The sequence below is a fragment of the Bemisia tabaci genome, chromosome 2 (assembly GCF_918797505.1).
Source record: "Bemisia tabaci chromosome 2, PGI_BMITA_v3".
NCBI classification, from domain to species: domain Eukaryota; kingdom Metazoa; phylum Arthropoda; class Insecta; order Hemiptera; family Aleyrodidae; genus Bemisia; species Bemisia tabaci.
The window spans coordinates 56,470,812-56,493,627 of NC_092794.1; the positions used below are offsets into that span (position 1 = coordinate 56,470,812).

Here is a 22,816-nt window from a genome sequence, read left to right on the forward strand (position 1 = left end):
ATTTAATCTACGATAGAGTACATTCTTGCCAAGGATGAGCGAAAATCCGAGGGAGACCAACACATGAGAATACCGTCAGAGGGTGTAAAGAGAGCTTTTTTCAGACGAATCAGATTTTAAACCGAGAAATTACAATGGACCGCATCTCTCTAATGAGAAAGCTCCAACAAATGTCGTGAGAGGGCTGAAGTTTTAAGATGCGCCTTGTTATTATCCTGCTTTGTAAAGGTACGGAACCTTAGGCGCGTCTGGACGCGGCGTCCAGACGCCGATAAATCTGTCTAATGATTTTTGCGCGGGGACGGCACCTTAGCGGCGAAGAGACGCTGCGGAGAACGCCGATCGAGGACGCTCCGATCTGTCGCGAACAGATCGGAGCGAAGACGCCGAGAAATTCCGCTCAGTCCGCTGCCTTTCCTACCGATTTTTGAATGTGTTTAGTTCGACAAACCCACGAATCGATCACAAAGGCCGTGAATTGATCGACAAAAGCCACAAATCGATCGAAAATTCCGTGAATCGATCGACAAGAGCCGTGGATCAACCGACCCACCCGTGAATCAATCGACAAAAGTCGTGGATAGATCGACAAACCTGCGAGTCTATCGACAAACCTGTGAATCGATCGACAAACCTATGAGTCGATCGACAAACCTGCGAATCGATCGACAAACCTATGAGTCGATCGACAAACCTGTGAGTTGATCGACAAACCCGTGAATCGATCGACAAACCCGTGAATCGATCGAATTACGTCGATTGGTTCACGTTTTGGTTTTTCGATCGATTCATGTCGATTGACTAGATACCGGTTTTCCTTGTAATTGTCAATCATTTCTCGTCTATCGATCCACATTTTTTGTCGATCGAATCGACACCCGTTTTTTAGTAATTTGTCCATCGATTGGTGTCGATCGATTCACGTTTTTATTTTTCGGTCGATTTTTGTCGATCGAATCCACACCCTCCTAAAAAAAAGCGCGTACAGCCATTTTCGCGGCCCAGAGCATACAGTCCGATCAACGAAAATTCGAGAAATTGACGGCGGACGGAGCGGAAAAAATCCACAGATTCCGCTCCTAAGGTGCCGTGCTCCAAAATGTGAGCGTCTTCTCGCCCTCCACTCGGTAGCAGCATTTTCCGCCGGCGTCCAGGACGCCGCGTCCAGACGCGCCTAAGGTTCCGTAGCTTAAAAATCCTTTCACAGTTCCGTACATGCATTCAAAACCTTCATGGCATACTTACGATACTAAAAATACTTCAAGTCAGGAAAGTTTTAAGGGAAAAAATTCGGTAGACAGATTATTCGGTTTTATAATTTCTTTTATTGCGCGAAGTATTTTAAGATTAGCTCTCCTCCAAACAAAAAAAAAGGCATGCCTACTTTACTTTTATCTGTGCACACAATAATGAGCGAGTAATTACTCGAGGGATGGAAAAATCGACGAAAATGTGGAAAATTCTGAGGAGTATAATTTTTCGAAAGAACTTGGAGAAATATTAGAGGTAATTGATATCTCTAGTCGGTAATTAGTAAATCCTATACATGCAACCCTAAATAATAGGAATAGCATGACCTTTATCTATCTGGCTCACAATTCTTGTTGTAAATTTATTTTTACAAAACGGAAAAAAATAAAAAATAAAACACGAGAGAAGAAGTAAAATTTTTTTGCACCCACATTTTTGAGGTTTTTTTAAAGAAAGATTTCGAGTTAAAAATCAGGTTTGATTAAATTTTGCAAAAGCGTAGTTGTTAGATTTTTGGTATTGGAGTTAAAAGTTGTGAGGAATTTGCAACGTCACGAAGCACGTTGAAATGAATCGAGAGGTAAACTATAAACCGCGCGCTTTTAATAGAATTTTTATCGCGATTTCCGACGTCACAAAGTCTCACTTAAATTATTATATATATTATTTTCTTTTTGGGGGGAATTTTTATATGGCGAGGAATATTTAATGACATTTTTGTAATTATTAATGTTAAGGTGATTCGATGGACGCCATATTTTGTGTCAGAACGACATGCGATATATCGCATCAATTGGTTCCATTCTTTCAGCTACTGGTCATTTTTCTCCAATTTTGAGATCGCAATTCTGTTGTTAGGAGACTAAAGCACTCACTTACCAATATTTTAACAAAAAAATTCAACGTAATAAAGGGTGTTTTGTTTTTAGAGAGAAAATATCGCATTTGAGTGCAGTTTCGATATCAGTATCAAATGCAATGTTTTATTCTCTCTAAAAAAACCACGCCTTTATTACGTTGAATTTTTTTGTTAAAATTGGTAAGTGAGTGCTTTAGTCTCCTGAAAACAGAATTGCGATCTCAAAATTGGAGAAAAATGACGAGAAGCTGAAAAAATGGAACCAATTGATGCGATATATCGCATGCCGTTCTGATACAAAATATGGCGGTCATCGAATCACCTTAATGTTTGTTTGTTTGAAAAAAAGGATGACAAATTTTGAAACCCCGCAATCAAGCCACATGTTAATAGATTTGCGATACGTATCTCAGAGTCGATGAACGTAAGTGCAATAAGCGCGCCTCGATTTAAAATTGAGACCCGACTCTTGAAAGTTTATTTCCCCCGAAAACTTCGCGGAATCTTCGTGCAAACTCCAAGGCTAGCTTGACAACGTGACTAATATTATATTTTAACTCATGCACACGCTGTTAAGCGTCTGTTAACATCCACTCAATTTCGCTGAAATCCCAAATTAATCCGCTCTCTGCAGCCCTGCCGCTCATCCCCCTCTTCTCGCGATATTCAGCCGTGCTCTGCTGCTGGCCACCTCGTAAATCTTGAAACCTCTTCTCCCGCCCCCTCTGCTCCACCCTTGAACCCTTTAGCGCTTTGCTACACGAGTTTATCGTACCGATTCCACTCAAGTCATACTCAATTTTAATCAATCCGGTGTCATTGTTACTTTGCTTTCCGGTGCCGTTCACCGGAAATATTTACTGCGAAGTGAGCTGCTTGCAGAGTGTGCCAGATGAAGTGGCTTTATGATAGAGGGAGCGGAGGATAAGGGAAACTGAAGTTGACGCAGTGAAAAAAAAGGAGAAAAGTTGGTGAAGTGCAACACAGGAGCTTTGCAGAAAAGTGTCCATAAAAAGTAGGCATGTAACTACTAGATTGTGCGATCGACTTTTTCATGTAAAAGGAAGTGGGAATTGATAAGTGCGATATTAATCGACTTTTGAGATCGCAATTCTGTTGTCACAAGACTAAAGAATTCACTTACCAAAAAACAAATTCAACGTAATAAATAGGCAGGGATTTCTGAGAGAGGAAACATCGCGCTCGACACCGATATCAAAACAGCACTCGAATGCTATATTTCCCCTCCAAAACAGTGCCTTTTTTACGTTGAATTTGTTCGTCAATGCGTGAAGTATCCACTTAGGTTTGTAGGCGCCAATGAGCCTCTCGCGCTCTGGCAGCACGCCGCTCCGCTCTGTTTAGGCTTTAATATTTATACTCGCATAGTATATAGTATATAGGATAGTATATAGGCATAGTAAGTATAGTATATAGTATAAGGTATAGTATAAGTAAGTATATAGGCATAGTATATAGGCAGATAAATTTTTTAGCCTCATAACAACAGAAATGCGATCTCAAAATTCGATAATCATGCCAGTATCTGAAAACATGGGAACAATGGATGCTGTATATCCCATGTCATTCTGACACCAAATATGACGTCCATCGAATCACCTTAAAGTAAGTTATTTTGGCGAATATCATATTTAGAGGATATTCAGATTTGCGCACCACGGTTTTCGGCTGCAATTTTTCCATTCGTTTAAAGAGAAGTTTTCTTAGAGTTACATAGATTGACCCCTTTTCCTTCCACTTCATGGTAAAAACGACTAAAAAATCGCGAAAAATCTAGGCTGAACTCTGCCGTGCTAAGAAAAAAACGCCGTATGAACCTTCAGGCGATGCCAAATTTCCTTTGATAAAGCACTACTTTCCCGGTGAACTTATGAATATTTTTATTCCAATGTTTCAGATACTTTTGATCGCAATTTCACCAAAAGTTCCTAAAAATTCGAGGGAAAAACGTTCATAAATTTCCTTAAAAATAAACATTTTAATGAAGGAAATTTGGCAACTCTCGAATGTTCATACTGCATTTTTCCTTAGCACGGCCGTGCTGTAGTATCTTTTAGCATGATACGTCCAGATATCCACAGAGAAAAATATCCTTGTTCTTGTGTTACTTTTGGTCAATATAGAACGTGAAACATTAGCCAACCCAAATTTTGTGTTAATTTTGGCTCAGTTTACGGTGAATTTAGAGCAGAAAACAATGGAGAGACTATGGGAAATCCCTAACTCAACCGAGGGCTTGGGTTATTTTGTGTTTCACTTCCCGTGATAACCAAACTTTTGTGTTGAGTTTTCTCTCTGTGTAGGAGCTGCACGACTCGTTTGTCGTATATTAACCGATGTGAATAGACAGAGGAAGTCGCATGCTTCCTCTCGTTAGCGACGCTTGTTCTGCTCGACGCTTTAACGAGAAAAAACAACGTTTATTCAGTGTAAACCGCCTGCAAGTACGGTTTTTCTGCCAGGCGTGGCCTCTTGAAACGCTTTACTTTGATTTATCTTCTGCCGTGTCTCACAGAAACGACGTAAATCTGCACGGGAATAAATTGGAGTAACGTTATCTTTATTTGACAGTCGTATGAGGTCTCCCGCTAAGCGTGACGTCGGTCATGAAAAAAAAAAACGATTGAAACATATGCCAAATTATAGATTGGCAGAAATTATGAATTTTTCTCAAGGCAACTGAGATGGATTTTTGGCGAAGATCAGTCGGAATCTCGAGAAGGAACGAAAGAGTTAGTGAAATAATAATGAACGCCGAGCGAGACATCGTGCATGAAATTATGACCGATCAGCTTGTCTGGTATGGTCATGTTCAGCGAATGGCGGATGACAGATTGCCTAAGAAGGGACTGGATTGGGTTCCTCCCGGGAGGAGACGTAGGGAACGTCCAGCAAAATCGTGGATAGGTGGCATTCGAGATGAAATTACATAATGGCATTTACCAGATGACCTCTGGGCCAATAGACAAGAATGGCGATTAAGTGTCGCAGAGCGCCCGGGTGCGCTGTAAAAGGGGCTTGTATGTATGCAGAAATTATGAAAACCACATATAGCTCTGTTTACTCTATATCTGTACTGTCGTCAAAATCTCAAGGTCACGGGGCGAGGTCAGTAGGAATCAGAAATGACGTAACGACCTGCAGCTCATCAATATTTTTGATGGAGTTCGGCAGTATGGTTCTTAATGTGAAAAAAAATATAGGTATGAGATTTCTGTACCACTACTCTGATGAGTTTTTTTTTTTTTTTTTTATCCTAACACTCTAATGTCGTAATTAAATGATTTTCATTTTTGAAGATACAGTGAATGTGGAAAAAAGCAAATCATAAATTTCTCAATTAAATCCGGGTAAATACCTTGTAGACTCCCAAAAACTTCGTTTTAGCCGGTTTCGTTTTATTTACTTGGATATGGTTCAAAAATTGCAATTTAGTGGTATGTTACATCTCAGTTCCTTCACAATGTAGACTTTGGGGCCTTTTAAATCAGGGCCGGATTTACCTACTTGCCGCTCATGGGCCTTATGTATTTTGTCGGCTCCCTCTCATTCGTTTTGAAACATCAATGAAAACCATCAAGTGAACGTGCCGGAGGAGGAGAGGTGCATAAGACGCGTTTACTTGTGTTGGACACATTTTTGCGAAAGCCCTGTCAACACTACCAGCAAAAGTTCACAAAACTTTGCGCGACGATTAAGTTCCGTAAACCTATCCCTGTGTGGACAAGGCCTCCCATTTATGAGGAATTAACAAAAAAAAATATGAAAGAACAAACATAAATTTGGTTTAATAATTTTGACTTCCGCCGCCGCGCTGACCGCACTGTGTTTGGCGCAATGCGTGAAGTATTCATGCAGTCTTGTAGGCGCTATGCGTTTCACGTCGACCGCTGCTGACCGCACTGTGTTTGGCGCAATGCGTGAAGTATTCATGCAGTCTTGTAGGCGCTATGCGTTTCACGTCGACCGCTGCTGACCGCACTGTGTTTGACGCGGTGCGTGAAGCATTTACGCAATTCACGAGGAAACCAATGGAACCACCTTCAGAACCTCAGAAATTTGAATGTACGGATTTATAAGCGTTTAAAGTTTCCTACTTTTGCCCAACCTCTCCTATTGACTCGATCCACTGTGCGGCGGCAGAAAAAGGGCACGACTCTTCACCGGCGAGGCGCACGGATTTGACGCACGTACAATTAAGAAACAGAGGGCACAGGGAGCAAATTGGCATACGTTCTCTTGGGAAGGGGCCCTCGTCCTTTGTAGCCGTTTCCCGTTTTCCGTTTTCCGGGTATCGAAGATGAAAGAAAACTCGCTGCTCTCCGTAACTCGCTCCCGGATCCCGGCGCGGCTGTTGCTCTTGCTCCGCCAGGGAACCGAGTCAAGGATTGACGGCTCATTAGGATTCAATTCCGGAGCATCGAAATTGGCGGAATAATGCGCGAGAAATTGCGTTTTTCAAAATTGTTTCGGCGCCGGATCGTAGATTGAATTCGTCCACCGGAGAGTTCTTCATTCTCCCTCATCTTAACCGCATAATTCAAAAAGCTACCCCAGCACTAGGTATACTCCGTGGTAAGGGAAAGCGCCGTATGAACATTCAAATGTTGCCAAATGTCGTCTGTTTAAACATTTATTTTGGAGGTAAGCTAGGCATATTTCGCCTTGAAATTTTCAAATATTTAAGATAAAATAACGAACAACGTTTTCTGAAAAATTGGAAGAAAAATATGTACAAATTTCTCTTCTATTTTATCAAAAGAAATTTGGCAACACCTGATGTTGTATACGGTGTTTTTCCTTAGCGTGGTAGTATACTGCTGTGCAAAGGAAAAACGCTGCATGTGCCTTTAGAAGTTGCCATATTTCCCTATTGGCAATAATGTATAACCTTCTTTTTAGTCCTTTTGCGCAGACGTAATTCCCCGTAGGTGTTCATATGCACATTTATGAGTGTATATTATCGATGACCAAGATTCAAAACCGCGTATCTTCGTTTGCGACGTTGCAGACTTCCTGTCATACTTCATTTTTTCTTGAGAAAACTAGTCAACGTAATTTCTTGAAAACTTCCTTGATTTTTTCTCTTCGTTAGCAAAATATGCTGTTTAAATTTCAAGCTGTGATATAGAGCTTTCAAGCTTTCTTCGAAAAAATAAAATAAGAGCGGAGAGTTTGGGACATCCTAATGAAGGTACGTGCTTTCGCACTTTGGCTATCGATATGCAATTTTACAATAGTAATAATTTTGTTTCCAGTTCCTTTAAATACCCTGCGGCGCGTTCAGCTTATTTAACTACCTTTATTCAAAATCCTTTTTTGAAAATTTTTACCTCTGATTGATCGCGATCGATTTATTTCTTATTCTCAGATTCCTCTAAGGCCCTCACTGTTGTACGGCAAAAAATAGGTGCATTAAAAGCGATGTATCAAAGCAGCTCCCGTGAATATTTCGGATGGGAAACTTCTCGTAAGTACATGAAACTTGTCAGTTGTTAACCGGTGTATCAGACAACCTTTTAACCTTTCAGCTGCATCTTAGAGCCTTCCCGAGCGGTAGTAGACGTCGACATGAAAGGGCCCACCGCAAGCGCCTGAATACGACTTGCCCTGAATTCACTTTACTTGCCTTTAGGTACAATCACGGCGAGTGTGTGAGGAAACCTTGTGACTGAATGCCGCACGGTTTCTTGAACTAACGGCGTGTTGTAAGATTTTTTATTTTTTAGATCTGAACATAGCTCTTTGTTCTCTTATTATTTACTGAAGAAAACCTAAAATATAATGATTACTACAAACTTTAGGGAGAATTCAGGGTATGTATGTCATAATTGAATTCATATGCCATTGACATAGTGTCAATGGGATCAAGCAAACAAAGAGCCATCAACGTGGAAAATTAGGTATAGGTATCTTTCAGGGTAAATGGATAAATGTGTATGGATACATATTCAGAATAAGTGTTAGGAACTACAAAAAAAATTATACATTATGCCTGGTGAGATGAGTTAGTTCTGCAACATTTTGTGCAAAGAGCAGCCAAGAATTGAGGATATTTGAGGATAATTGAGGAACGGGAATAATTGAGAATAACGCGAATTTGAAGACATCGGAGGTTTTAAATTCAAATAAAACGGCAGGTACGAGGCTTGGGCGCAAAAGTAGTTCCAAATCTCAAAATACAATTTGCCGCAAGAGCTCATCGTTCCATTGATAATGCGAATTGTGGCTCAAAATGTTGACTCAATGCTGTGGATAGTACGTAGTTCTTACAAAGCGTCTTGCATCAAATATTGAAAATATACTTTTCCGACTCCAAATCTGGCTTCTCTCTGTATTAAACAATTTTAATTTTAAGCCTGTATGGGCCATTCCCATTTTGCGTGACTCCATCGCAAATATGGATATTACAACTACGACTACGCTTCAAGAGAGATCGTCAGGTCAGGTGAGATTTGATCCATCACTTGAGCATTATTTACTGCGAACTAGCAACCCGTTGCTCCGGGAATATCGTGCGAAGTTCTCATAAAAAATGAGCAAAATTTGAATCTGTAAGCGGAGAACAAAAAATGGACGCATCGATGAGATGGCATATCTCATCAAGAGGAAGCCGGGTTGTCAGTTAACTTCTCAGTCGGTCGGCCGGTGGTTACCGATTAAGTTTCCCTGAATGGGCGCATATAACGCATGGCTTATTTTATCAGGTTTAATGAGTTCTGGTAAAAATTGGAACGGGTATTAGAAACCATAAAATAGATAATTTTTTATAACTTGTAAGAGCTAATTATTTTGTTTCAATTTTTTTAAAATAAATTTGATTTGTTTCGCACACTAAGAAACATGTGGCTTGGATCTAGAGTTCAGTATCTTGAACAATTTAACAAGAAATAATACTCTCGGATTTTTTATTGAAGCGAGAGCCAAACCACTTAATTTAAGCAGATTTCCTTTTGATTCAAGCAAACATTCAATTGATTCAAGAAAATTGTTTCTGTCAAATTTTTTAAGAGTCTGAACTCGGATCCAAGAGACTTTTTTTCTAGTGTAAGTTTCTGTATATACTTTTTCCAACTTTAAACTTGCTTATCTCAAAATCACAAAAATTTACATTGTATCCCTCATCTATGATACCCCAGAGGCGTCAAAAGGATCAACACTGTCGGTGCCCTTTATGAAGGGTTGATTGAACCAAGCAGCTTGACTTCTCTCGGTTTTTCCAGCTGAGCCTTTGAGTAAATTAAAAGATTATTAAGTTACTCAATAAGATTTGGATTACATTCAAAGGGAAGTCTGGAAGTGATCCTGGTAATTACGTTTGCCATTTATTTACTTCATTTCTGAACTACAAAGCATTTGAAAACATCTGGGAGCATTTTAAAGACAGATTTGGCAACGAGCAGCCAGATACAGAAGGCGAACGGGAGGGGGCTAGCTAATAAATGGGGGTACTTCAATTAATCAGTGCTCTCATCGATTTGTTGCTGTTCGCCCCTCAGAGCCGGGGCGAATCTGTGAGGTAATCTGACACGGCTTTATCAAATCATCACCCCCGCTCCCCGCAGTGCAATGTGCATCTTTCCCACTTGAAGAGTCACGTGAAGAACATGATGACTTCGTTTTTACATTTTTTTCGGAAGGATCACGGAGAACGCGAGAATAGAGAATTTACAAGGGTAATGACTTCATGAGGGTCATTTTTCAAATTCTTGTTTGTTTTATTCTAATGATTGTATTTCCTGCCGCCCAAATTCTTTGTTCCAAAAAGGTCCAATATAATTAAAGTTTTTTTTAGGGGGCGGGGGGTGCTGCACTAAGTGGTTTTGGTCAGTTTTTTAGCAGATGAATTGGATGAATATAATTTTTTTGGTTTTTGTTTTTTTTTTTTTAGCGTCCAAAATTTTTTAGATGTTACTATTGAAATGTTACTACATGATTGTAGCTCCTATCAGGAGCTATATTTTCAAAACTTATTTACTTCATGATCAATAATAAAGTATTGGTTTAACGAAATTTTAATTTAGCGTTTTACCACCATGTTGACGTATCAAAGAAGAATTGTACGTATTTACGATTTTTTTTTGCCTAGAAATCCCTAGATTTTTAGAGACCAATTTTTGTGGAATTTTAGGAAGTTTTCTATTGGAAAGTGTTAGAGAATAATCTAAGTCAATTAAGTTTGATAATTTAATAATGAGAACCTTTCGAGGGGAAAACACGCAAAATTTTAATCGGAATTGAATATTTCATCCTGAAGCAGTTTAGCAACATTTCAATGCTTTCGTGGCACCATTACAAGTGTCAAAGTGAGTTATTTATAAGTCAACGCCTGGATGCAACTATTCGAACTCTGCGGATGTCCGTATTGCATACATCAGAATTGAAGGCGTTTTGACTTTGTTCACTCTCACGAGGAAGCGTGCACGTGCACCGACCACCGAGCCTTGTCGTATCGTTTCATGTTACAGTTGTCAAATGCTCCCTAGTTGAATTTTTCGCCACGCCGAGTGTATTTTTTAACTTCAAGGAGGAAGAAACGAGAAGAGTTTTTGGATTTGGATCATTTGGACCGCGTTCAGCAGAAAGGAACCAAGCCACATTAGCTATTGCCAAATTTAATTGGGCGATTTAATTTTTTACGTGACAACGGTTGTACGGATTTGGGTGCAAATTTTAGTAAATTTTCTGCTTAGCACGAAGCAACCTCCTTAAAAATGTCAAAGAAATCCGGACAAGCGTTCGCTCGTGAAAAATTAAAATGCTCGGTTACATTTGGCAATAGATGATGTGGTTTGGTCAGACCCGCCACATTCCATCTCGGGCCCTGGTACCAATTTTCTGGCCCGGGCCCCTAGCACGGGGGGGGGGGGTGTCCGGGGGGCCTCCCCCGGGAAATTTTTGAAATTTTAAATCTATTTGGACGCATTATGAAGCTCTTATGATGGAGATTTTCCATCAATTTCTGCAGAATAATTACGCCTTTTTGTTTACTTTCAGCACCAAAAACTTTCGAATTGTTGCATTAAAAACATCTATAAAGAGCCTCGCCAAAAAGTGGTGTTTTTTAGCCCCTTTTTGTATACCCGAGTGGGTCAACGGGACAAGGCTCAAATGAAAGCTTATGGTAAGGCAAACTTCCATGTAAAGTATCAACTTGAAGTGACCCCTCGTTTAGGCTGTACAGCGTTGCCAATTTTCTATTTTTATGCGCTATACTCAAGGAATACTGGATCATCATGGTTCAACAGGCTAGTACACCCGAGTTGGTCAACAGGACAAGGCTCAAACGAAAGCTAATGGTAAGGCAAACTTCCAGGAAAAGTTTCAACTTGAAGTGAAACCTTGTTTAGGCTGTACAGCGTTGCCAATTTTCCATTTTTATGTGCAAAAATTAAGGAATTCTGGATCACCATAGTTCAACAGACTAGTACACGCAAGTTGGTCAACGAGACAAGGCTCAAACGAAAGCTTATGGAAAGGCAAACTTCCAGGAAAAGTTTCAACTTGAAGTGAAACCTCGTTTAGGCTGTACAACGTTGCCAATTTTCCATTTTTATGTGCTAAAATCAAGGAATTCGGGACTAATAGTCCATTGCATCATAATTAAACAGACTAGTGCATCGGTCTACGAGCTAAATACTACCCTGAGATCAAATAGAAGCGCAACCAAAGGCCATCGTGACGTTTCGGAGCAATGTTGCCAATTTATTATTAATTCTTTTTACCATAAAATTAGGGTCTTTTTGAGATTTTTGGCGGAAAACGTACCTTCATGGGCTATAACATTGATGAGTATGGGCTAAACATTACGACTCTAGTCTGTTTAATTATGATGCACTGGACTACTAGTCCCGAATTCCTCGATTTTAGCACATAAACATGGAAAATTGGCAACGCTGTACAGCCTAAACGAGGATTCACTTCAAGTTGAAACTTTTCCTGGAAGTTTGCCTTATCATAAGCTTTCGTTTGAGCCTTGTCTCGTTGACCAACTTGCGTGTACTAGTCTGTTGAACTATGGTGATCCAGAATTCCTTAATTTTTGCACATAAAAATGGAAAATTGGCAACGCTGTACAGCCTTAAAGAGGTTTCACTTCAAGTTGATACTTTACATGGAAGTTTGCCTTACCATAAGCTTTCATTTGAGCCTTGTCCCATTGACCAACTCGGGTATACAAAAAAAGGGGCTAAACTTGGCGAGGCTCTTTTTTTTTGAGGGGGCAGATGATAATTTTCAATTCTATGGGGAGCCGGGCCCCCCTGGACTCCTTTTTCGTACGTCTATGGCAAGGGAGTTAAGCCATTGAAGTCGAGGATGCCCAGAAAGGAGCCTCTTAGCATCCGACAACGGAAGAAAATGAAACACAGTTACTAAAAATATCATTCTACATACAATACTCAAAATCTTGAAAATCTCTAAAAAAGTAAGAAAAATTTTATAGTGCCCTAGCGTTTTTTTGAAACTTTATTCACCTTTTGCGGAATTTTTAGGGTAATTTTTTCACTTTTCCCTACGAGACAAGGGTTACACATGAATTCGTAGTGGTTTGTCACCTGCGTCACGGGCCCCGGTACCAAAGACCCAGTATCCCCCCCCCTTGTGGCGGGCCTGGGTTTGGTGCCTTTCTGCTAAAACGCGGCCCATTCGTAGCATGTAGGATCAAAAGAGTATAATCACTTTTCTCAACTTCCAGGAAACCTGAAAATAATGTAATTTTTTTTAAAGTGCCTAACGTGATTTTTGAGCAAATTTTTCGTAAAAAGTGTATTCCGTTGGCTGTATCTCCTAGCGTGCAACAGACCCATTTGTGTGGGCACCGTTAGTCTATCTTAGGTTCGACGGCATTTCGCTGCAAATTGATAAGTCGAATTCCGCCGGGTAGTTTTGATTGCGGTCTGGCATTCGTGCCAGTAGGACTCAATTTTACTTTTAGATACGGAACGCCCGAAGTTTCCGGACGAGTCATCAAGAACTCAAAGCCGACCGACCCGAACTTTCACCCGTCGGATAATCTTGAGCGCTTAGCCGGCTAAAAACGCGAACGCGGGGGTCGAAAATAGTTACGACTCAATTAAGTTGCCGAACTGTTGCGCCGCTTTCGATTTCGGTGACTGTTGTTGATGCCGGCGGTGACTGTTGCTGATGAGTTGGGCGGCCGTCTAATTGCAAATATTGTCCGAACTGACAAGAATAATCGCTGCCAATTAGAAAATACTCGGCGCTCCGCGTTCCGGATCCGGGCATCCCTTCGACCCCGTGGCTCGCGCGGCGGCGATGCGGCTAGTAAAACTTTGATTGCTCGATTTGAATATCCTTTTGTTGAGATCCTCGTAATTGGGTCGAGTTTTGTCGAACCAACGCTGCCGCTACCGCCCCCGCTAAGCGGATTGGAATCTTCATCCCTTGAGATCTACTACCGGGAATACTTCAGATAAACTCGCCCACTTTCGTTGACAATATTTTGACAGCGATCGAATGGTTTATTCCGAGGGGTGGATTACCTACTCAGAATATCCAAATTTTTCGGAAGAAACAAAGGGTCTGTTCCGAGATGGAACATTTGAGGGGCTTGAAGGATAAGGGGCATAAGTGCAGTTTTTGAAAAAAATGAGGTATTAATGATTTCAAGTAAGACTAGTCTTAATGCAATTCTGTGAAAAATTCGCAGTCAAATTCCAATTTTTAAGCATCAACAAGTCCGTCTCTTTATTTCTTAAACAACGAAGTTTCCTCATGCCGTTCTCTCTGAAATCCTTCTTAACCGCGCGTTACTGTAACAAATATATTGAATCATACGCAAATGTTTTTTTTTAAATTTCAATGCGAATATAATTTTTATTTTTCATTTTTCTCATGAAACTGTTCAAGAACAAACCTCGTGAATTTTCGGATAAGTAAAATCGAATGATTTGATTCACTTTAAAAATGTTAATGCAACGGAGTTAACGTCACAGAAATCATACCTACTCATATTTAGGAATTGCATAAAAAATTACTTCTGAGTAAATTATTTTAAATTTGACAAAGGAGGAGCAAAATGTTCCCAAGATCGCAAAAATTAACAGTTCTCTTTATACAAGAATCTACATCCGCAACAAATACATTTATGTCCTAATAAAACTTACGTTTTTCTCATTATTTTTTTCCACTAGATTTTGATAGTCACCGCAAACCGAAAATAGGTCATAAATATTGCAACAGTTCGGAATTCCGAGCTGCAGCGTGATGCTATTCGATATTCCGTTCCCACGCGTCGCCGTTAATTTAGAGGAGTGTATGGACTTCGTGTCTGATTCAGAAAATAATTGAACAATGATAGCTTATGCTACAACCTGTAATTAATTGACGCACTTACTTCATTCGCGCACACACGTGTACTCTGCTGCCGTGCTAAGGAAAAACGCCGTATAAACCTTCAGGCGTTGCCAAATATCCTTTGAAAAAACTAAAATTTCCTGGTAAACATATGATTATTTTCTTTCTAATTTTTTACATAATTTTGTTCGCAATTTCACCTAAAGTGTCTGAACAATTCAAGGACATATATTCATAATTTTTTTCAAAAATTAATACTTTATCGTAGGAAATTAGGCAACTCTCGAATGCACATACGGTGTTCTTCCTCACCACGGCAGTATGCCCTCGTTAAATACATACCTGATATCAGGAAAACCTGGGCTCATTGGAGAGTAGTTATTTTAATTGAAGTAAACATAGGTAAGGTGCCTCTTTTCTATAATATTTACTGGTCGAAAAATGCCGGCCGTGCTGTAACTCCTCATCTATTGTGAGAAAACCCAGATATTAATGGTAAGAAAATTAGTCTAAAATACGGTATTTTCCGTGAGGAATAATCACTGAATTAGTCTAAAATACGGTATTCTTTCTGTGAAAAATAATCACTTGAATCCTTGTTGAAAATTGTATTCTAGGAAAAAGTATATAAACACGTGTATAAATTGGAAAGTTGCAAAATCTACGTTTCACTATTTTTGTGGCTGTGTCCACTCATAGTAAAGGAGCTGTTGCGCACAAGGTAAATGTTTTTGCATTTTTAAAAACTATTTTTGAAAGAAATGGTAAAAAATTCGCCATCTTAGCGAGATGTTATGAGCGATGTAGCTAAATATAGTGCGCCAAAAAATTACAAAACTATATTGCACTGAAAAAAAAAGTAGTTAGCGTTGAGAACTAATTTGGTAAGTTCTCGCCAAGTAGAATCAAAATTAGGCTTCAGAACTAATTTATTGTACTGAAGCACCAATCAATTCGCTTCATACGCTGACTTGACTTTACTAGAGCGCGAACCAGAATTGGAAAACAGCACTAGCTGTAAAATTAGCGCTGTGGTAAGACAAATTCACCTTCGGGTCAAACTAATTCGCCCTCAACACTAACTGCCACATTGTCCGTTACATTTATTTAGTTTCGAAAAAGTGGCGTCGGTACAACAGCCTCAATCGCGTCAGCTCGTGAAAATCAATTAAAATGTGAAATTTCGGGCTCGTTTGACAATGTAAATACTCCCGGTATGATTTATAGTGTCCTCTCTTTCTTGAAAACGTTCGAAAGCAACATAAATAAACCTGTTAAGGTTAGAAATCGTCTGTTCGATTCAAAACGTAAACAAGCATGATATTCGTTGGAGTCGTCAATCTTCTGTATTAAATTGCGATTAAAGCGTTCCGCGTTCAGTTTATATTTTACGAAAATCTGTGAACTTACTGCTTACTTCTATAGTTCGTGTTCTCCCGTAATTTCAAAAGAATATCTCAAGTGTTCGGACGAGATATGTTTATTCAGTGTGAACATTCGCTACCGTTTCATGTGTGAGTGTGTGTCTCTCTAAAGGATAATTCTGTCTACTTGCACATACCTATGGGATATTCCTTTCCTCTGTCGTTCATTTGGAACCGGTCAGTTGATTTTTACCTCTCATCTTTTAAGAAATCTTCTTTTCCTGAAAGTATTGTCCAGTTATCATTCGCTAAGCCGTTTTCTCCTCTCTCAGTTTTGAGGTTAGGTTGACCCAACCCTACCGAATGCGAATTAGAGTAGCGGAATTAGTTCCCAGCACTAATAGTGGTTAGTGTACAGAAACCAAAAATCATGTGTGTCCAAATCACACAATATGAGTTAGTGTATAGAAACCATTTTTAGTCATCTGACGCTAACTCATTTTTTTCAGTGTGGATGGACCCGAGAACATGTTAGATTAAGGCTTTTCACACCTCTATCAAGGAATTAGGTATCGAATGGCTATATCAGCCAAAAAATGCGAATCTTCGAATGCGATTTTGCGAATAGCCGCTTATAATTTATTTTTTTAAGGAGAACCAGCCAACGTATTCTCTTAAAATTTTCTGTACACTGAAAAAAATGAGTTAGCGTCAGATGACTAAAAATGGTTTCTGTACACTAACTCATATTGTGTGATTTGGACACACATGATTTTTGGTTTCTGTACACTAACCACTATTAGTGCTGGGAACTAATTCCGCTACTCTAATTCGCATTCGGTAGGGTTGGGTCAACCTAACCTCAAAACTGAGAGAGGAGAAAACGGCTCTTAGCGAATGATAACTGGACAATACTTTCAGGAAAAGAAGATTTCTTAAAAGATGAGAGGTAAAAATCAACTGACCGGTTCCAAATGAACGACAGAGGAAAGGAATATCCCATAGGTATGTGCAAGTAGACAGAATTATCCTTTAGAGAGACACACACTCACACATGAAACGGTAGCGAATGTTCACACTGAATAAACATATCTCGTCCGAACACTTGAGATATTCTTTTGAAATTACGGGAGAACACGAACTATAGAAGTAAGCAGTAAGTTCACAGATTTTCGTAAAATATAAACTGAACGCGGAACGCTTTAATCGCAATTTAATACAGAAGATTGACGACTCCAACGAATATCATGCTTGTTTGGGTGATTTCACGATAACAGGAATAGTTAAAATGTGAAATACCTTAGAAATAAAAGTGCACCAATTTTAACAGGATTTCATTACCTCATTTTAAAGGTATTAAACTTCCTTTTCCCAGCTTTGGCACGCTCTATAATGATTCAGTGCAAAGTTAAAGTGATTGATAAATAAGCCATTGAATCAGGTATCAGCGCTTCCCGCGGGACTGCTGGAGGTCCACGCAAACAAGGCGGCCCTGCCAAATTGTGTCGGTTACGTAACAGACGCAGCGTAACCGACACTCAAAAATGTGAGATTAAAGATGATACAAAAGATGAAACTTGGCAATTCTTGAGTTGTGACGTGGAATTAATGCTGCCTTAAAAGTTTTCTAGACTTTGGAGACTTTCTTTTAGTTAAATACTATTAAATTGAGGTTTTTGCGTAGTGAGGAATTAGTGCTACACACGTAAAAATCACTGGTTTTCATAAAAATTAAAGTTTTCATTGTAAAAAAAAGTGACTTATCAGTAATGGTTTTGTCAAGAAGACTTCAGCGAACAATTTGATGGCAGTTTTGAAACTCCTGACTCCATTTGGCGAGATAAACACTGCACTTAATACAACTGCAAAAATGTGTTGCCAAATGTGGCGACACCTCTTTCTTATGACTTTTCTCACTCAATAATAAACATTTCAGTTCAAACTGGCAATTTTCTTGAACACTAGAGTCTCTTTTCAGCAAATATTGCCAAAGAGTTCATGATCAGTACTGATATGTTACCGCAAATTGCTCTTTTGCTTCAAAATCGAGGTTGGCGACGCGTAACCGACCGGACATTTTCGGCCTTTAAAGTCTCATATTATTAAATATAATAATAATTCATCATATTTTTAAGCATGGATAGGTTCAGGGACATCATTCCTATTGATTAATTAATTTGGTTTTCAATCGTTTTGCCCTATGTCGTTCATAACCCACGGCGACACGACTATTCCTATTATCGTGAAATCACCCGTTTACGTTTTGAATCGAACAGACGATTTCTATAACCTTATCAGGTTTATTTATGTTGCTTTCGAACGTTTTCGAGAAAGAGAGGACACTATAAATCATACCGGGAGTATTTACATTGTCAAACGAGCCCGAAATTTCACATTTTAATTGATTTTCACGAGCTGACGCGATTGAGGCTGTTGTACTGACGCCACTTTTTCGAAACTAAATAAATGTAACGGACAATGTGGCAGTTAGTGTTGAGGGCGAATTAGTTTGACCCGAAGGTGAATTTGTCTTACCACAGCGCTAATTTTACAGCTAGTGCTGTTTTCCAATTCTGGTTCGCGCTCTAGTAAAGTCAAGTCAGCGTATGAAGCGAATTGATTGGTGCTTCAGTACAATAAATTAGTTCTGAAGCCTAATTTTGATTCTACTTGGCGAGAACTTACCAAATTAGTTCTCAACGCTAACTACTTTTTTTTCAGTGTAAATTTCCTAATTGATTAAAAAAAATCACTGAAAATTTCAAGGAGACGTTTTGCTTGATTTTAATCAAAAGGTATATAAACGAAGTCAGAGATTTTGAATTTTCGGAAATGTAGGCACGCATTTTTCGATTTGACCCATCGATATGTTCTCTTTTCAACAATAAAGTTCAAACCATCATAATTTCGCTGTTTTAAAGCCATTTTTGGAATTTGTTTATGCCGAAATGCTCTCAAAGCGAAGAGGAGTTGGTTGCCCCATTTGGTCACATTTCTCGCCAGAAATCATGCCTCAGACTTTTTTCGTGGTAAACTTGGAACACTCTGTGCACACGGTAATCTCATCTGCACCGGATGTACACTAAATATTAAACTGACTTTCATTCACGCTTGCTGTGATTACTTGTAATCATGGTTAAAACGCTTGTGCGACAGCGTAGCGATGTCTCATTCAATATTGATAGAAATAATTATGACTAAATTAATGCTGTCAGTACGGATGACGGTGTTTACAGGAGAGACATGGGAAGTGGAAGAGGGCGGGAGGTAAGAGAATTAGGAGAACTCACTCACTGTCACAACTTCCTCTGTTCCTCGGTCTCTCTGAACTTGGTTTCTCATGAGGAAAGTCAAGTAAATACCGAGCTTGTTTTGGACGAGAGTTATGAGTCGTAAATATTTGATTCAAAGAAGAATACTTATTACGAAGAGGCCAGTTTATTCAAGCGAATGAGCTAGTCAAAGCGAAAAGCATCGCAACGATGCAGCAGTAGATTTTATTTTCTCGAAGATAAAAAATTATAAAATGTCATTGCATGGAATGTGAAAAATCGAGTATCATTGAATCTCAACCATGACTGCAGATTGATCTATCTCTGATGGACTATGACCGTCCATGGGAGTTTATACAACTCACACCATTAACTTTTTGGCAACTTAATTAAATGTCCGTAGATTTCTATTCACAGGGTATATCACAGGAAAAAAGCTAGGAGTCGTTGAATGATAAGGGCATTTCCAATTAATTTTATTGGCACCCCAATAAATTGGGTTACTAACCCAATTTTTGCGGCACTACTCTAACTTGAGTTGCAGTACCACCATTTTTTATTAGAAATGCCCATATCATCTAACATAATGGGATGGTACCATCAATTTAGGAAATTACCCTTAATTTTTTCCCCGTGTGTTGACATACGGGATCATAAGATATACGTGTTTTCCTAATCTTAAAAACTCCTTCAAATCTCGGAAACGCAACCGCTCCTGCAACAGAACGATCCGCTAATTTCGATCGGGTGAACTCAATTTACACGTGCGTAGTTACAAACGCAGCATTCTCGTACCGATTCTTAACGTTTGGTGCATTTCTGTTAAAACTCAGTCCAACTCAATAGGTATTAAAGTCTACCAATAATGGGCCAGTTGCGGTGGTAACAGAGTCGTGTTTTGATGCTCGATTCTTTTAGATTAGCTAAAAATAATGAGATCCGTCCAAACAGCAACTTTCTCCGTTTAACTGAGATATCGTCCTTTGAAGAGTCGGGGTTTTGACGTCATACACCTCGGTAGTGCATTACATGGTATGTACTACCGCGGTGGATGACGTCATAAATCGAGTTTTTCAAGGCGCGGTTAATATTCAACAACGTTGCTGTTTAGACAAATCTTATTATTTTTAGTTGATCTGCAAGAATAAAGCATTGAAAAACTATTCTGTGACCAGCGCAACTCACCCATTCTACCAATGATACCCGAAAAACATCTGAAAATTTTATCCCTCTTACATTGTGTAACAAAATGAGGAAATGTGCTGATTCTTCGTCTATTTTCTGTGGTGCAGATTTTGGGTCAAAATGATAATTCCTTCCCCAATTCCACGAGGAGGAGGCAAGTTAACCTGGTCTTCGAAGCGCCACGCCTCTGAGCCCACCTCAGCGTTTTAATTTTTCAATTTTACATTACGTAACGAAAAGAGGAAATGTGCTGATTCTTAGTCTATTTCATGTAGTACAGATTTTGGGTCAAATGATGATTCCTTCCCCAATTCCACGAGGAGGAGGCAAGTTAACCTGGTCTTCGAAGCGCCACGCCCCCGTGCCCACCTCAGCGTTTCAATTTTTCCCGGTCGTTTGGCAATTAGCGGGACTTGGCTCAGGTCGGGGACTGCATCTTAAAGGGGAGAGATTACTTGACATTCACGACATTAACAACTGCTCGAGGGGCAATGAGCTCGGTGTTTACACGAGGCCCACAGGGGAGCTCGGAGGCGGAGGCGGAAGGCAAAGACTTCGGAAGGAGAGCGAAAATCAAAAACTTACGATGCCCTCGACGTGTCGTAACTTTCACCCGGAACAACCCGCTCATCTCCTCGACGCCGTTGCCAAAGCCCCATATCATACGTACAGAAACGGATCCGATTCAGGTTAGCTCAGTGCGATTCCGCCAATTGCTCCGGAGAATTGTCAGGGCTAAACCTCGCACTCGAGTTATCTTGCGGGGAGTATTAAAAATAACTAACTCGTAAACGCTTGTAAATATACGGCTCGGCCAGTGTTGCTCGATAGGGCAGTGGGATTTTACGACTGGGGATTTAAAAGAGGCATAGCGAACTACCACTGAAGCTGCTGCCACACCGACAGTCCCGACTATGCCAGTCCAACTTTGCAGCCATTGCCACCAATGTAGAGTGGAAAACAAAGAGAATGTAAAAGCAGCCCGAAACGGAAACGACAATCGAAATCACAGGAAAAAGCGGAAACAAGGCTAAAGTACAAAATATAAAGGCAGGACGTTTTGGTACCTTACGGCACCATTATCAACTGCTACAAAAGAATTAAAAATAAAAAAGAAATTAAAATAAAAACCAGCAAACGGCGTTACATAGTGAATTTGGTAAATCAATCATTTTATTTTAATTTATTTTTTATTTTTAATTCTTTTTTAACAGTTGATAATGGCGCCGTAAGGTACCGAAACGTCCTGCCTTTATATTTTGTATTTTAGCCTTGTTTCCGCTTTTTCCTGCGTTTTCGATTGCCATTAATGTGTATAGTCGGAAAGTTGGTGCATAGTGAATCGAATCAATAGGAGAGGGTTTGTACAAAATTTTGAGTTTCTGAAAGTGGTTTCATTGGTTTCCTCGTGAAATTTCCTTCTTAAAATTACAATGTGACGAATTAAACATCATAAGCAGCATCATGTGCGGTTTTAGTCAAAAATTTCATGTCCGACCTCTTTGATTGACTCGATCCAATGTGTTGCGTGACAACGGCATTAAATAGGGTTAGAAATTGAGGCACTGGGTGCAGAAACGGCATTTCTTGGTTGCGGTGTCTCAGAAGCTCCTCTAATGTTTCATCCACTATGACGGGAGCTTTATGAAATTTGCTGAAACTTTTATTGAATTTTCTTCATGATTTAATACAATGCTGAAAAGGAAATTTTTTTAAGAAAACTCACTCAATTCTCCCCCTTTACACAATTAAATGTCAGAGGAGATTCTGAAAACCGCAACCAAGAAATGCTCTTTCTGCACTCAACGCCTCGTTTATGGATCACGACACGTGTTCCCTTAAAAAAACGTTTACGTAAATTACACTGGACACGTTAAAGATTTCCAAATTTCTTTATTTTTATCTCTATATATGAAATTAGTAGGTATGAGCCTCTTAGGCAGCCTATAGTACACATCAGGTATTCCACTACATTATATTTCTAAAGCTTATCGCATAATATTATAAAATAGACGACAGAAGGTCACAATTCTCTATTTGAAAAAAGTTACACGCATTGAGACGCCAGGCAGAAAATAAATAGGAATCCAAAGTTCTGCGTAAAATTTTGATGAGGAAACAATGTTTTGTTGAGCTTGATTTCCTATTCCGTCTAGTTATCCATTATGACGTAGAGAAAGAGAGAGAGGGAAAACAAGGATTTGTCAAATTCATAAATTATTTTTTAAACAAATATTTCCTTAATCCGATCCATTGTATACTCATGAAGACTATGGCTACTCCTAGATTAAGGCTTTAACTTTTAGAGTTTTTTTGAGCTGGGAGGTCGATCTTTGGTGGGGGAGGCGGTGTTAACATCGTATCGTTTGATATAAAAGTTTCTAAGGAATAGGTGGTTAAGACTATAATCATTGACGCTTGCAAGTATTTTACTCCTTATTGGAATCAATAAAAATATATTTTTCAGACTCCGCATATTCTCTGTCTTTCTGTTGTGTAAGAGATTAGCGAAAAATCACTTGAGTAACCTGTCGAATAAACAAGAC

General features: G+C 39.4%; 2 protein-coding genes across 8 annotated transcripts in view; one reads left to right on the plus strand and one right to left on the minus strand.

The window, feature by feature from the left end:
- Positions 1-22,816, minus strand: part of LOC109034236 (uncharacterized) — a 151,323-nt gene that overhangs the window by 57,292 nt on the left and 71,215 nt on the right. The gene's annotated exons all lie outside the window — the stretch shown is intronic.
- LOC109030190 (soluble guanylate cyclase 89Db) overlaps positions 7,503-22,816 on the plus strand; it is a 139,563-nt gene continuing 124,249 nt past the window's right edge. The window contains exon 1 of the mRNA XM_072295906.1: positions 7,503-7,601. The gene's annotated coding sequence lies outside the window, so the exon portion shown is untranslated. The remainder of the gene's footprint in view (positions 7,602-22,816) is intronic.